The sequence below is a fragment of the Mobula hypostoma genome, chromosome 3 (genome assembly GCF_963921235.1).
Source record: "Mobula hypostoma chromosome 3, sMobHyp1.1, whole genome shotgun sequence".
Lineage (NCBI taxonomy): Eukaryota > Metazoa > Chordata > Chondrichthyes > Myliobatiformes > Myliobatidae > Mobula > Mobula hypostoma.
Window position 1 is genome coordinate 35,784,569 of NC_086099.1, and position 12,302 is coordinate 35,796,870.

A 12,302-nucleotide genomic window follows, 5' to 3' on the forward strand; every position below is an offset into this window, starting at 1 on the left:
GATAAGGTTTCCATTTCATTTACTGGCAATACAATGTTAATTTAATTCAGTTCATCATCCCTTGGAGGGCAATACTGTTTGTTTCTGAATTGTCATCCATTTCTATTTTAATGTTTGAGAGTGTATGCAGAGAATATCGTTATTGGAAAGAAGAGAGGGAGAAGTTACATCATCAACAAGTTAGTGAGTGAAAAAATTGAGTTGAAGTGTACAGGTTTTTGAGATTTGTCTTCCAAACTGACAGCTAGTAAATACGGTCTGACCTTATCAGGACCCTGGTGCCAGGTCTGATATAAATAGGACATTATTAAATTATAAATGGAAGCAATCAGTAGTTCATCAGAAAGTGCTTGTTGGCATTTAGTGAAAACTTGGAACTTTTTTTCTCAAAACTCTGTAAAGTGGATCAACTTTCAAGACTGAAATCAGTAGCTTTTAATTATTAATGAGTGCCAGGGGATATGTGAAAGACAAAAAGAAATGAAGTTGAAGTATACCTCAGCCATGATATAGTTGATTGGGTGCCTAGCTGAGCTTTGAATTCTGCAGACGTGGAATGTATTGTCTCCAGATCAGCATGTAATCCAAGTTCTCCTGCTTTGCCTCATCTGCTACCCCTGATATCATATTGAGATTGTTGTAAAATATGTCATACATCTTAATTAATTTAGTGTTTGGTGAATAGGCAAATCAGTATATTCTGTGTTACATGAGCATCAAAAGTCAGGATTGTCCTCCATGTCATTTATCCTGCTTGTCGAAGCTGCCTTTCGTAACTGTTGATTTGATTGTAGTTACTGAATCTCTAGATCAGGCCATATGGGCAACCCAAGCCCTCAGTGTCCTGTCCTGTTTTTGACTATAGCCACCAAATGGTACTCAGATCTTCTGAAGCATGTTGGCGACATTTTGGTCATGATTGTAGATATTGTAGGAGACAAGGTTAATATCTCCTAATTGAGAATAACATGAGATCAGCAGTTTTCTATTTTAACACAATGAAAAGTGAACCTATTGAGGGAAGTATAGATCATACTTAGGAATAAACTTTTTTTCAAAAACTTTAATCCATTTTTGATTTATTGTCTAATAACTTTCCCTAACTATCAACTGGCTGTATCACACTGTCACATAATTTGTACGCAGTAGCTGCTGTCCAGTTTCTCTCACTGATTTAATACACTTATTAAAAAATAAGGAGTCATTCAGAAAGAATAGGATTATAACATACATCCTCCCTTTCTCATTTCTTCTATCAGAAAAGAAATTATCTCTCTGTAGCTATAACATCTTGTGGTAGATTGAATTGGTAATGAGATTTATTGAAATATTGGTCGCAGGATGGTAATTCAACTGAGATGTTGATTGAAGAGACAGTCTTTAGAATCCATGTGATCTCATATAATTTCAAAATCTCAATCCAAGGGTGCCTATGTAGCAAATTGGTGATAATTCTAAGGTGTGACTGCAATCATTTCTCAATTATTTAAGGTTAAAAATACAAGGAGATTTAATAAGTATTCATTGTGCCTGGGTTTTATTTTCATTTTAAAACAGTGCAAAGCAAAGAAAATTGACAGGAGAATAACTTGCAACTGTTGCACACAGGCATTGGATCCACTATTAAGTTCATGTTCCCATATTTTAGGCATTATGCTAGCCGCTCAAAACTAGCATTGCAAATGGGAGAACAATACGCACTGGAAATCTGAAATGAAAACAGAAAATCTAAAAAAAAATTTAGCAGGTTGGCAAGTTACATATGAGTGAAATACTCTTTCAGCCTCTACCCTGTAAATTCCCCTCAGTTATTTATGACTTTCAAGAGATCATCCCTCATTTTTCAATTTTCAAGTAAGTCTAGGCCTACCCTGCCTACTTGTCCTTATAAACCCTTTTAATCCCAGAAGTCATCCCAGTAAACTTTTTCTAAACTAGGTCCATTGCAACCATATCCCTTCTTAATTACGAAGTCCAAAACTCCATTCAGTGCTCCAGGTATCTTCTCACCTATGTCCTTACTTTTGTACTCCAGACCCAGGCAATAAAGGCTATTCAGAGACACGAGATTCTGCAGATGCTAAAATACTGAGCAACACACAAAATACTGGGGGAACTCAGCAAGTCAGGCAACATCTATGGAGGGAATAGATTGTCAATATTTCAGGCCGAGGCCCTTCATCAGGACTTCAAAGGAAGGGAGCTGAAGCCAGAATTAAGAATGCAGTCATTTGCTTTCTTAATGATCTGTAGTACCAACAAACCCACTGTCTGTTTTCATACAGTGCCTTGAAAAAGTATTCAGCACCCACAACTATTTTCACATTTTACTGTCTCATTTTCCAAATTTAAAATATATTAAAGTAGGATTTTTGAGCTAATCTGCAAAACATTGTGCGTCATGTCAAATCAAAAGAAAAATTCTAAAACCAGTCAACAATTTACTATAAATTTAAAACCCAAAATTGTGAGGCTGAAGAAGTGTTCAATCCCTTTGTAATTAGTATGCTAACTTTCCTCAGGTGCAATTATACCTTACCAGCTCAACAAATTTGTTGATGTAGCAAGTTCAAGAATCACTTGTTTTCAATTAATTCGTAAGAATAAATACTCTTTTTCTCTGTAAGGTCTAAGGGTATGATAGACTTTCAACAGACCAAACCAAAATGAAGACAAAAGAGCATTTAAGGCAAGTCAGGGAAATTATAGAGTAGCACAAATCTGGGGAACTACTAGACCATCTCAAAGGCACTTGAGCATACTACAGAGCTTAGTACAGTCCATTGTGGAAAAAAGTGGAAAAATATGAAAACACAGCCACACTGCACATGTCAGACTGTCCATCTAAACTTAGTCACTGGAGAAGAATGTAAGAAAGGCTACTGTGACACTAACAGTCACTCTGAGTGAGCAGCAGAAGTCAGTAGCTGCAACTGAAGATGAAGTTCACAGCTCTACAATCTCTAAGGCCTTGCATCAAAAGAGTATTTATGCAGGAGTTGCAAAGAAAAATTGTTGTGCTCTCCACTAAAGAAAAATTGCCAACTTAAGATGACTTATTCATCACAAACATCTGATTAACGGGAAAAATAATCCATGCTAGTAAATTATTCCCAATATATTGCAATGAATCACCTTCATCATCATGAGCTTTTATCTTGTGCAGTGTCCTTCTATATGAATGCCTTTTGGAAATCCAAATACACTACCTGTACTGGATCTGTGTTGGTGCCTTGACAGATGCTGTACATCATCATAGAACTCTATTAAATTTATTAATCAAGATTTCCCATCATAAAACCATACTGCCTCCACTTTATTGTTTTATGATTTTCCATACATCCTGCTACCACTTGCTTAATAACAGGTTCCAGTATTTTCCCATCAACAGATGTTTGGTAAATTGGACTACAGGTTCCTGCTTTCTCTCTCCTTCTTATGTGAATAGGACCATTATATTTATATTTGACTATCTAATGGCACCTTTCCAGAATCTAGGGAGCCTTAAAAGATAAAAGTAATGCAGTAATTTCTTTAAATCTCTAAGCTGTGGACCATCAGGTCCGTGCACTTGCATTCATAGCCACAGAGCATGCAAGTCTGGTCTGATCATTAAGTACTCATTTACATTAATCCTATACTTAAGGGATTTTATTCTCCTTACTTTCTCACCAACAGTATTCTATCCTACAAATATATAACCTAAAGTCAGGTTTGAACCAAATTCACTTTGGTCCTTTTCATCTGCCCACTGCCTTTTCTCTACAGATTTAAGTGCTTAACTTTTGTCCCCTGACAAAAAAATTATTGAAATGCTTTTTGTTTTACTCTGCTGTGGAAACATGTCCCAAATATTTGTTCAACATCACTGTTCCTTCTAATATATATATGTATGTATCTCTTTTTTGTAATCCTTTGTCGCTTTTTAAACCTTTCCTAGTTTCTGTTCCTGTTCCTTCTAATATATATATCTATCTATCTCTGTCTCTCTCTTTTGTAATACCTTGTCGCTTTTTAAACCTTTCCCAGTTGTTTGACCTACCATTTATATGTGTACATGAAATGCCAGTCTTTCATCTTCAGCTTATTTTTTTCAAGAGTTTTTACTTCTCACTACAATATGGTAAAACTCCTATAATTTGGCACATTTGGGACATTGGTGAGGCTGAACCAGCAAATTTGTCATGCCACTGACTGTTACTTGTTCTGATAATGAGTCACACATTTACATTCATTTCTGTAGAGGATAGACAATTTTGTCAAAAATTTTCCAGTAACCAGATTAGCATAGCCAAGGGGACCCAGTGAGAGCAAAGCCCCACAGAGTGAGAAAGGAACATGGGAATTGGAGCCAATAACTTCTAGGGAGCACAGGAACTACAAGAAATGAGCTGGCACAGGAATGAAGACTCTGGTAAACAGGAAGAGAAAAGAAGAAGTGGGACAACTGATGAGGGGGGAGATTGTGTATGGGCGAAGGTAAGATGAGAGGACAGAATCCAGGATCTTGGTAAGCAGAAAGGAACACAGGAACTGGGCTCCACTGAGTTGAAAAGAAGCATGACAAACACTTCCTGGTGAGCCAGACATTGAACTGTCATGTTTTCTGAAATCAGATTACAAATTATCAGAGTTTTCCTGCATGTATCGGTTCTGAATTATAAAGTGTTTCCTTAAATGTCTTTAACTTCTTATCTGCCCTTTATAAATGCATTTTATCAGTCGGCTTTGTCTTCAAAACCTTTTGTGGTCTTTATTTAAGTTCACAGGCCAAGATGACTGAACATATTTCATAGTGATAGCATTTGCTCGATTTACTATAGCCTGGAATACAACCACATCTTGACAAGTTTCTGATTATTCTGGTCTATTGTCCAGTCAGTCCAATTTAAAAATAAAATCTCTGTTAAGTGCTTGTAGTGACATACCTGCACTGGCCATTCAATGAGACCCAAGGATCTTTTGAGTTATATACACAAGGCTCTCCATTGGTTGGAGTCATCCTGCCTGTCTACGTGATATGCATTTTGTCACCAGCAGATTCACAGGAGTTGCCAGTCAGCGTTGAACTCAAAATAGGCTGACTTAGAGACTCCAGCTCTTCTGGGTTCACTCTGAAAGCCTTCCCCGTGAATGGGTATAGCCACAAGGCAGCGGAGGTTCAAGATCAGAGTTCTACTTCTCCTAGATGAGCTTCCAGCCATAGCTGATGAGCCCCATCTGTTTATTTTTATCTTCTGCATCAGTGTGTCAGTAGAAAAGAACAAATTTTAGATTTCCAAACATACATTTAAAAACATTATATGTTGCAGAGAACGCTTTTTTATTTTATTGAAGTAAATAACATTAAGTAGTAACCACTTTTCAAATAAAAATTTGTTTACTTTATAGGTATATAGGCCAGTGCATGATTAAGCAAAGACAACAAACAGGATGCTAATGATCAATGATATAATGAGTTGAATGAACTAAACTGATTAACTGAAAGAGAAACAGGTGTAGAAGGAATCAAACTGGGTAAAGGACAACCAAACTAAAAGGTGAGGGTGTAGCAGGTGTGACAGTTTAACCTTTAAATCATCAATTCTCACACCATGGCAAGAGTGAGTATAGCAACAAGACACAAAGTCGTCAACATCCATCAGCAAGGTCTCTCCCAAGCAGAAATTTCTAAGCTCTACAGAAGCACAAAGAAATGGGCAAGGTTGAGGGCCAGAAATAGTGGATTCTGGTTAATGGGAGCAGCTGCTTATTTGGAACAACACTTTAATAACTAAAACTATGGAGAAAAACCCCTTTGCTTATTTGCCTCTTGTTGTGTATGTGGCCGTTTACACAATAATATTATTAGTAAAAATGCTAGAGACTGGAGTTAAGTTAACAGGGGCTTTTACTTACAGAACTCAAACCGAACACATAGTATACAGATCAATACGTGCCTAATAGTGCATGCTCAATAATGTGTTACTACGACATAAAATAGTCCCATGTTATACAGTAGGCTATATGGTACACCTCTTAATTGGGATGGGATACTGTTGCTGAACAATTTCTACCTAGTGTCAGTTGTGGGCAATTGCATGGCCGTCAGACATTACACTGTACTTAGAGTGAACAGTTTTAAAATAGTGTCAGTTCTGTGTGTGTTGTGTTGGAAAAAGTAGTGATTTTTGTCAGTGATAGTTGGTGATCAATAAACAGTAAAACAATTCAGAACTATTTGGCTCACTGTGATTTTAAGCATTCAGATTTGGAGATGCCAGAAATGGCCCTAAGTGAAAATGAAATGATTTCATTACTTCAAGTTAGGAACTAAGAAGAATTTGAAGAAAACAAAAATCATCGTGATTGTTACAAAGAAAATGACATTTTGGAAGATGCAATCATCAAAAGCATTGTCTGAAGGCAGTCCATTATCTACTCTAGGTATCTGTGCTGAATTTGTTCATTTACAGTCAATCAAAAGAACATGGCAGCGTAAACTAGATGAATTCCTGTATCATTTTGAATCTCCCCTGCCCCCTCCCACTTTCAAATCTCTTACTATCTCTTCTTTCAGTTAGTCCTGACAAAGGGTCTCGGCCCAAAATGTCGACTGTACCTCTTCGTATGGATGCTGCCTGGCCTGCTGTGTTCCACCAGCATTTTTTGTGTGTGTTGCTTGAATTTCTCTGGCAATAACTATTAGAACCAATGCACAGTTTTATAATACTGTAGTAATATTAGTAGTGTTCAAATTTGTTTTGTATTTTATTTAAATATATAATTTGTTACTCAGTTAAATGGCAGTTTGTCTTTTTTATGCCTTTTTAACATTCTGTGAAACTTTGACTAATTGGGGCAGCTTAATTGCACCAAAATTTACTGGTCTCAATGTGTCCCAATGAACTAGAATTTATTATTTATGTAACACACATCAAAGTTGCTGGTGAATGCAGCAGGCCAGGCAGCATCTCTAGGAAGAGGTGCAGTCGACGTTTCAGGCCAAGACCCTTCGTCAGGACTAACTGAAGGAAGAGTTAGTAAGAGATTTGAAAGTGGGAGGGGGAGGGGAAGATCCAAAATGATAGGAGAAGACAGGAGGGGGAGGGATGGAGCCAAGAGCTGGACAGGTGATTGGCAAAGGGGACATGAGAAGATCATGGGACAGGAGGCCCAGGGAGAAAGACGGGGGGGGCGGAAACCAGAGGATGGGCGAGGGGTATAGTCAGAGGGATAGAGGGAGAAAAAGGAGAGTGAGAGAAAGAATGTGTATATAAAAATAAATAACGGATGGGGTACAAGGGGGAGGTGGGGCATTAGTGGAAGTTGGAGAAGTCGATGTTCATGCCATCAGGTTGGAGGCTACCCAGACGGAATATAAGGTGTTGTTCCTCCAACCTGAGTGTGGCTTCATCTTTACAGTAGAGGAGGCCGTGGATAGGCATATCAGAATGGGAATGGGATGTGGAATTAAAATGTGCGTTCACCAGCAACTTTGATGTGTGTTGCTTGAATTTCCAGCATCTGCAGAATTCCTGTTGTTTGCGTTTATTATTTATGTGGTCTCTATTTTTCTGTGAACCTGGAATGAATGTCAGCTAGATGGTTCACCACAAGCCTGAACCAATTCTTGCCTAGTGCCCCACATTGTTTTGAAACCATGATGACAAAATGGTGCAGCTAATAGAGTTGTTGTCTCACAAAGCTCCAGTGAGTAGAGCTGACCTCCAGTGATGTTCATGTGGAGTTTGGGTTTTGGGTCTGTCTGTATCTATATGGGTTTCCTCTTCATGCTCCCACATCCCAAAAATGTAGAGCTTGTTAGATTATTTAGCCTACTTGTAGATGTATGGTAGAATCTGGAGAGTTGAGTGGTGAGAATAAAATGTGTATGGATTGGATTAGTGTTCACTTGGGTTCCTGATGGTTTGTATGGACTTGTTGGGCCAAGGGACCTGTTTCTATGTTGTATCTCACACTGATCTGTAAATTGCAGTTGTAGTGATAGTGGAAACAGTCGGTGATTGGCTTCATATTTGTGTAAAATTGATCTCAACATTGGGCAGTGAAATACGGAATCTGGAAGATACTGGGAACTCCTGTACCCTCCATGGGTTGTATCATAGTCTTCACTATTAAAATCAACAAAAACAGTGAAAATGTGAATTTTAATAACTTGCCGTATAAAATTACATGAAAATGTGAAATATCATTGTATAATATAAAACTTAGTTTTTAATGACGAATCGCCACTCTGACCCTGAAAGATAAATTTTGAGTGTGATCTGCATTTCTGTACATTGCCTAAATGTTTGAAACAATAAATTTCATTTTTTCCCATTTTTTAAGTTATATCCTTCCTTAATTCCAAGTGCTTATCTAGATGTTTTACATTCAGATATCACAGTTATTATAGGCCAGCTGGTGGCGCAATGGCATCAACGCCGGACTCCGGAGCGAATGCTCCCGAGTTCGAATCCAAGTCGGGCCACCCCCGGAGCACGCTTTCCATCCCTGCCGGGTTGAGCATCGAGCTAGCCACTTGGCCTCTTATAAAAAAAAATAGGGTCGAGTCAGGAACGTTCATATCGTGACCCAGTTAGTCTGAGAGGAGACCAGTCCTGATTCCACATGCCAGTCAAGAATGGCTGACTGTCTGGTGTGACACGCTTAAAAAAAAGTTATCATGGTCATCACTTTCATTTCTGCAAACATCCTTAATTTATTTGCTCATTTTTGGGTTTACTGTTCTTGCATGCAATAGATTACCTACAAATGATGCTGGACCTCAAGTCAGAGCAGAATACGGGAAATTTAGGCCACTCAATCCACCAAATCTTTGTGGATGGCTTTTATTTGACATCACCAGTGATCGCCTCTGAATACCAAATTCAAGCCATTAATTTTATATTCATTTTGAAATATTCTGTCAGCATCTTAACTGATTTGGCTGCTCTGATGGTTGGATCTTGATCTTGCAGAGGAATTCTGGGTGTTCTTTTTCTTTTCCCCCTTCCTGCTGTGTGTACAAACAAGACAAAACACAAAATATTTAATGATTTTTTAATGTTACTTTTTGAAATAATTGTGTTGTATTTTGTCTGTAATGGTATATAATCAGTACTAGAAGATGGAATTGCATTGACTGATAATTCTTTCTTTGATTACTGTGCATGCTGGGTTTTACAGATGATTGTAAGTATGAAATGGCTTAATTTTCCATGTCTAGATGTGTCTGGTAGCATTGTATCCCTGCTAACGTTATGTTATATGTGGTGATGTTTGAAATGCAGCTAGCTTCAGTATTTGGTGTTTGTCTGGAATTCTAGTTTAATTAATTAACCACATTCAGTGGTGAGATCAATAGATTTTAGGGTAATAAGATAATAAAGAGTTATTGAAGTAAGATGGTAAAATGGAGATGTGTTACGAGAACAGTCCGGATCACAGTAATTAGGAAAGAAGCCTCTTGGCTTGCTCCTGCTTTTGCTTCTCATAGGTTTATATAGAAGTTGAAATTCCTCTTTGGTTGCTGATGCTAAACCTGTTCTATAGTATTGGGCACCTACTAAATTTCCCTCTTGGTATTCATTTCATATTAATAACAGGCAGCAATCAAAAATGTATTTCTGTGTTGTAATGTTTTTGTTGTGAAAGGAGTTTTAAATGTCTAGCATTGTGCTATGTGTCCGTTTACGTGAAGCTCCGTCCATAGGCTCTTGTCTACTAATACTGGATGACTTGCCACCGACAAGAAATAATTTTCCTTCCACATTTCTCAAAATTGAATGATTTTCATTGGTTTAAAATAAGGTCTGGAGCTTCTAATTGTGGTTTCGTGTCTAATATATTTAATGGAAGAAATGGTTCCTAAGACATCTAATAGCACACAGCTATTTGTTTTAAGCTATCTTGCAGTTTTTATACCTTTATTTAATCTTACCTAAAGATCAATCAACCTGGCCCCAGAAAACTGACCTTGACATAATTATTGCTTTAAATCTACACTTATGTGCTTATGTTTTGCTATTTTCAGATAAGCATATTCCTATTTTGGGTCAGGTAATATAAAAAAATGGTTAAAAGATAGGTTGAATGAAGGTCAAACAACTTTCTGCTTAAGCTATGCCTTTAGTTAAGGGTTAAATATACTGATCTGAGTTAGCTAAAGCAAAGAACTTGGTTGAAGCTAGAAACACACAAACTTCTGTTGTACCAAATGGAGCAGAATTAGTGGTCAATGCCTACCTGCTCATACTCACTACTGACCTACATAAGAAATTCTTATTTACTACCCCTAGTAATAAGCTGAGGAATGAAACCTGGTCTTTTCACCGTGAAGAGGCCCTTCATTGCTGCAGGCTTTTCCACATAGTAAATGCTATCACTTGAGGTAGGGTGGGTAGAAAGCAAACAAAGCATCTCTTATTCCTGTGTCATTCCAAAATATGTATTTTATTGGAAGACCAAATGTCAAACAAAAAACATTTAGATTTATTTTAATAATTTAAGTTTATTTGATGGGTCATTATGTTGCAGCTTTACAAAAGGCTGCACTAGGAGTACTGTGTATGGTTCTAGTCACCATAGTATAGGAAGGGAGTGATTGCATTAGAGAGAGAGCAGAAGAGATTCACTAGCTTGGAGACATTGCCTAGATTACAGTATTTTAATTGTGGGAAGCTCTTGGGTAGACTGGGCTAGTTTTTTTTCTCTGGACCAAGGAGGCTAAGAGTGATCTGATAGAAATATATAAGATTATGAGAGGCTTGGATTGGGTAGATTGCAAAAATTGTTCCCTATACTGGGGCATCATAAACAAGAGACTTAGCTTCAAGGTGATAGGCAGGAATTTTAAAGAGGACCTGAGGGGTAAAGTTTTTACACAGAAAATTGTTAATATCCGGAACATTTTGCTAGAGTAGGTAGTGGAATCAAATAGAATTACTATGTTAAGAGGCATTTTGGTATAGAATTAAAAAGATAAAGAATTGAACTCAATCCTCCTTAGTTCAAAGTGGAGTGCTGTCTTACAAAGTTGCTATAAACAGTAATTTCTGTATCATGTGGAAATCCCTAAATTGTCAAAGTTGTGCAGAGAAATGTTGGCAAATACACAGGGATTTGAATTAAGGCCTATTATTTCCGTTCCTCTGCTGCCTTTATGAAACAAAGGTAAATTAAATACAGTAGACATATTACTTTCAAATTTCATTTGTATATTTTAATCACCCCCGCATTTCAATCATTACAATACTATAATGACTGTGTAAAAAGTAGCCATGGCAGGTTTTTTTGTATATTGACTTGATTATTTTTACCGCTACCTGTAGGTTACTGTAAAACCTAAACAGTCTTTAAGGCATGAAATAATTAGGGCTTATAAAATCAAGGATGATTTTAATGTTCATGTAAATAGGAAAATTTAAGTTGGCAGAAACGGTCTTGGGGACAAGTTCATGAACTGTATTTCGTTTCTCAGAACAATAAATCGTTGAACTAAGAAACAGTATGTTGGAACTTGTCTTGTGTTATGAGGCAGGATTATGTATCTTATTATAATAGGGGATGAGTGATTTATAATGTCCACCTACCACTTCCTTAATAATGGACTCTAATATTTACCCAAGTGATAGTGTTTGTGTAGTAGACATTGTTTGTGATCCTCTAAAATTGCCCTAGATTCTGTTCCCAGTGGGCTGAAATGTAAAAGAAAATCAAGAAAAGAGCAGAAATTATGAAACTATAGGCCAGTTAACCAAACATCTGTCATTGGGCAAATATTGGAATCCACAATGAAGGAACTAGTAGGAGGACATCATAAAGTAATACTACCTTGTTTTATGGAAGGAAAATGGTGTTGACAAATTTTTTGAAGTTTTATTAGGATGTAATTATCAGGGTCGATAACGGGAAAACAGATGACGTATATTTGAACTTGCTAAAGAAACTTGATATAGTACTTCATTAAAAAAATTACAACTGAAGATAAAGAGTACAGGGTTTTGAGGTAACATGTTGATGTGGATAGGGAATTTGCAAAGTATCAACAATGAGATGATATAAATAGGTAATTCTCAGGTTTGCATCATTTAGTTAGTCTACTTTTAGTATGAAGAAGAGAAATTTCTGCAGAGAGGCATCTGGGAGTCTATGCATATTAAGTATGAGAACTTGGCATGGGGCTTAGGAGCTAGTCATTAAAAAGGCAGGTAGAATGTTGGCCTTTATTGCGAGGGGTACAGAGTATAAAGTTACAAAAGTCTTGCTACCAATGTACAGGTTGTTAGAGTACAGTACATAGTTTTGCTCTCATTATT

The 12,302-nt window shown here is 37.1% G+C and overlaps 1 protein-coding gene across 5 annotated transcripts in view; it reads left to right on the top strand.

The window, feature by feature from the left end:
• Positions 1–12,302, top strand: part of LOC134343935 (protein unc-13 homolog B-like) — a 519,229-nt gene that overhangs the window by 472,940 nt on the left and 33,987 nt on the right. The gene's annotated exons all lie outside the window — the stretch shown is intronic.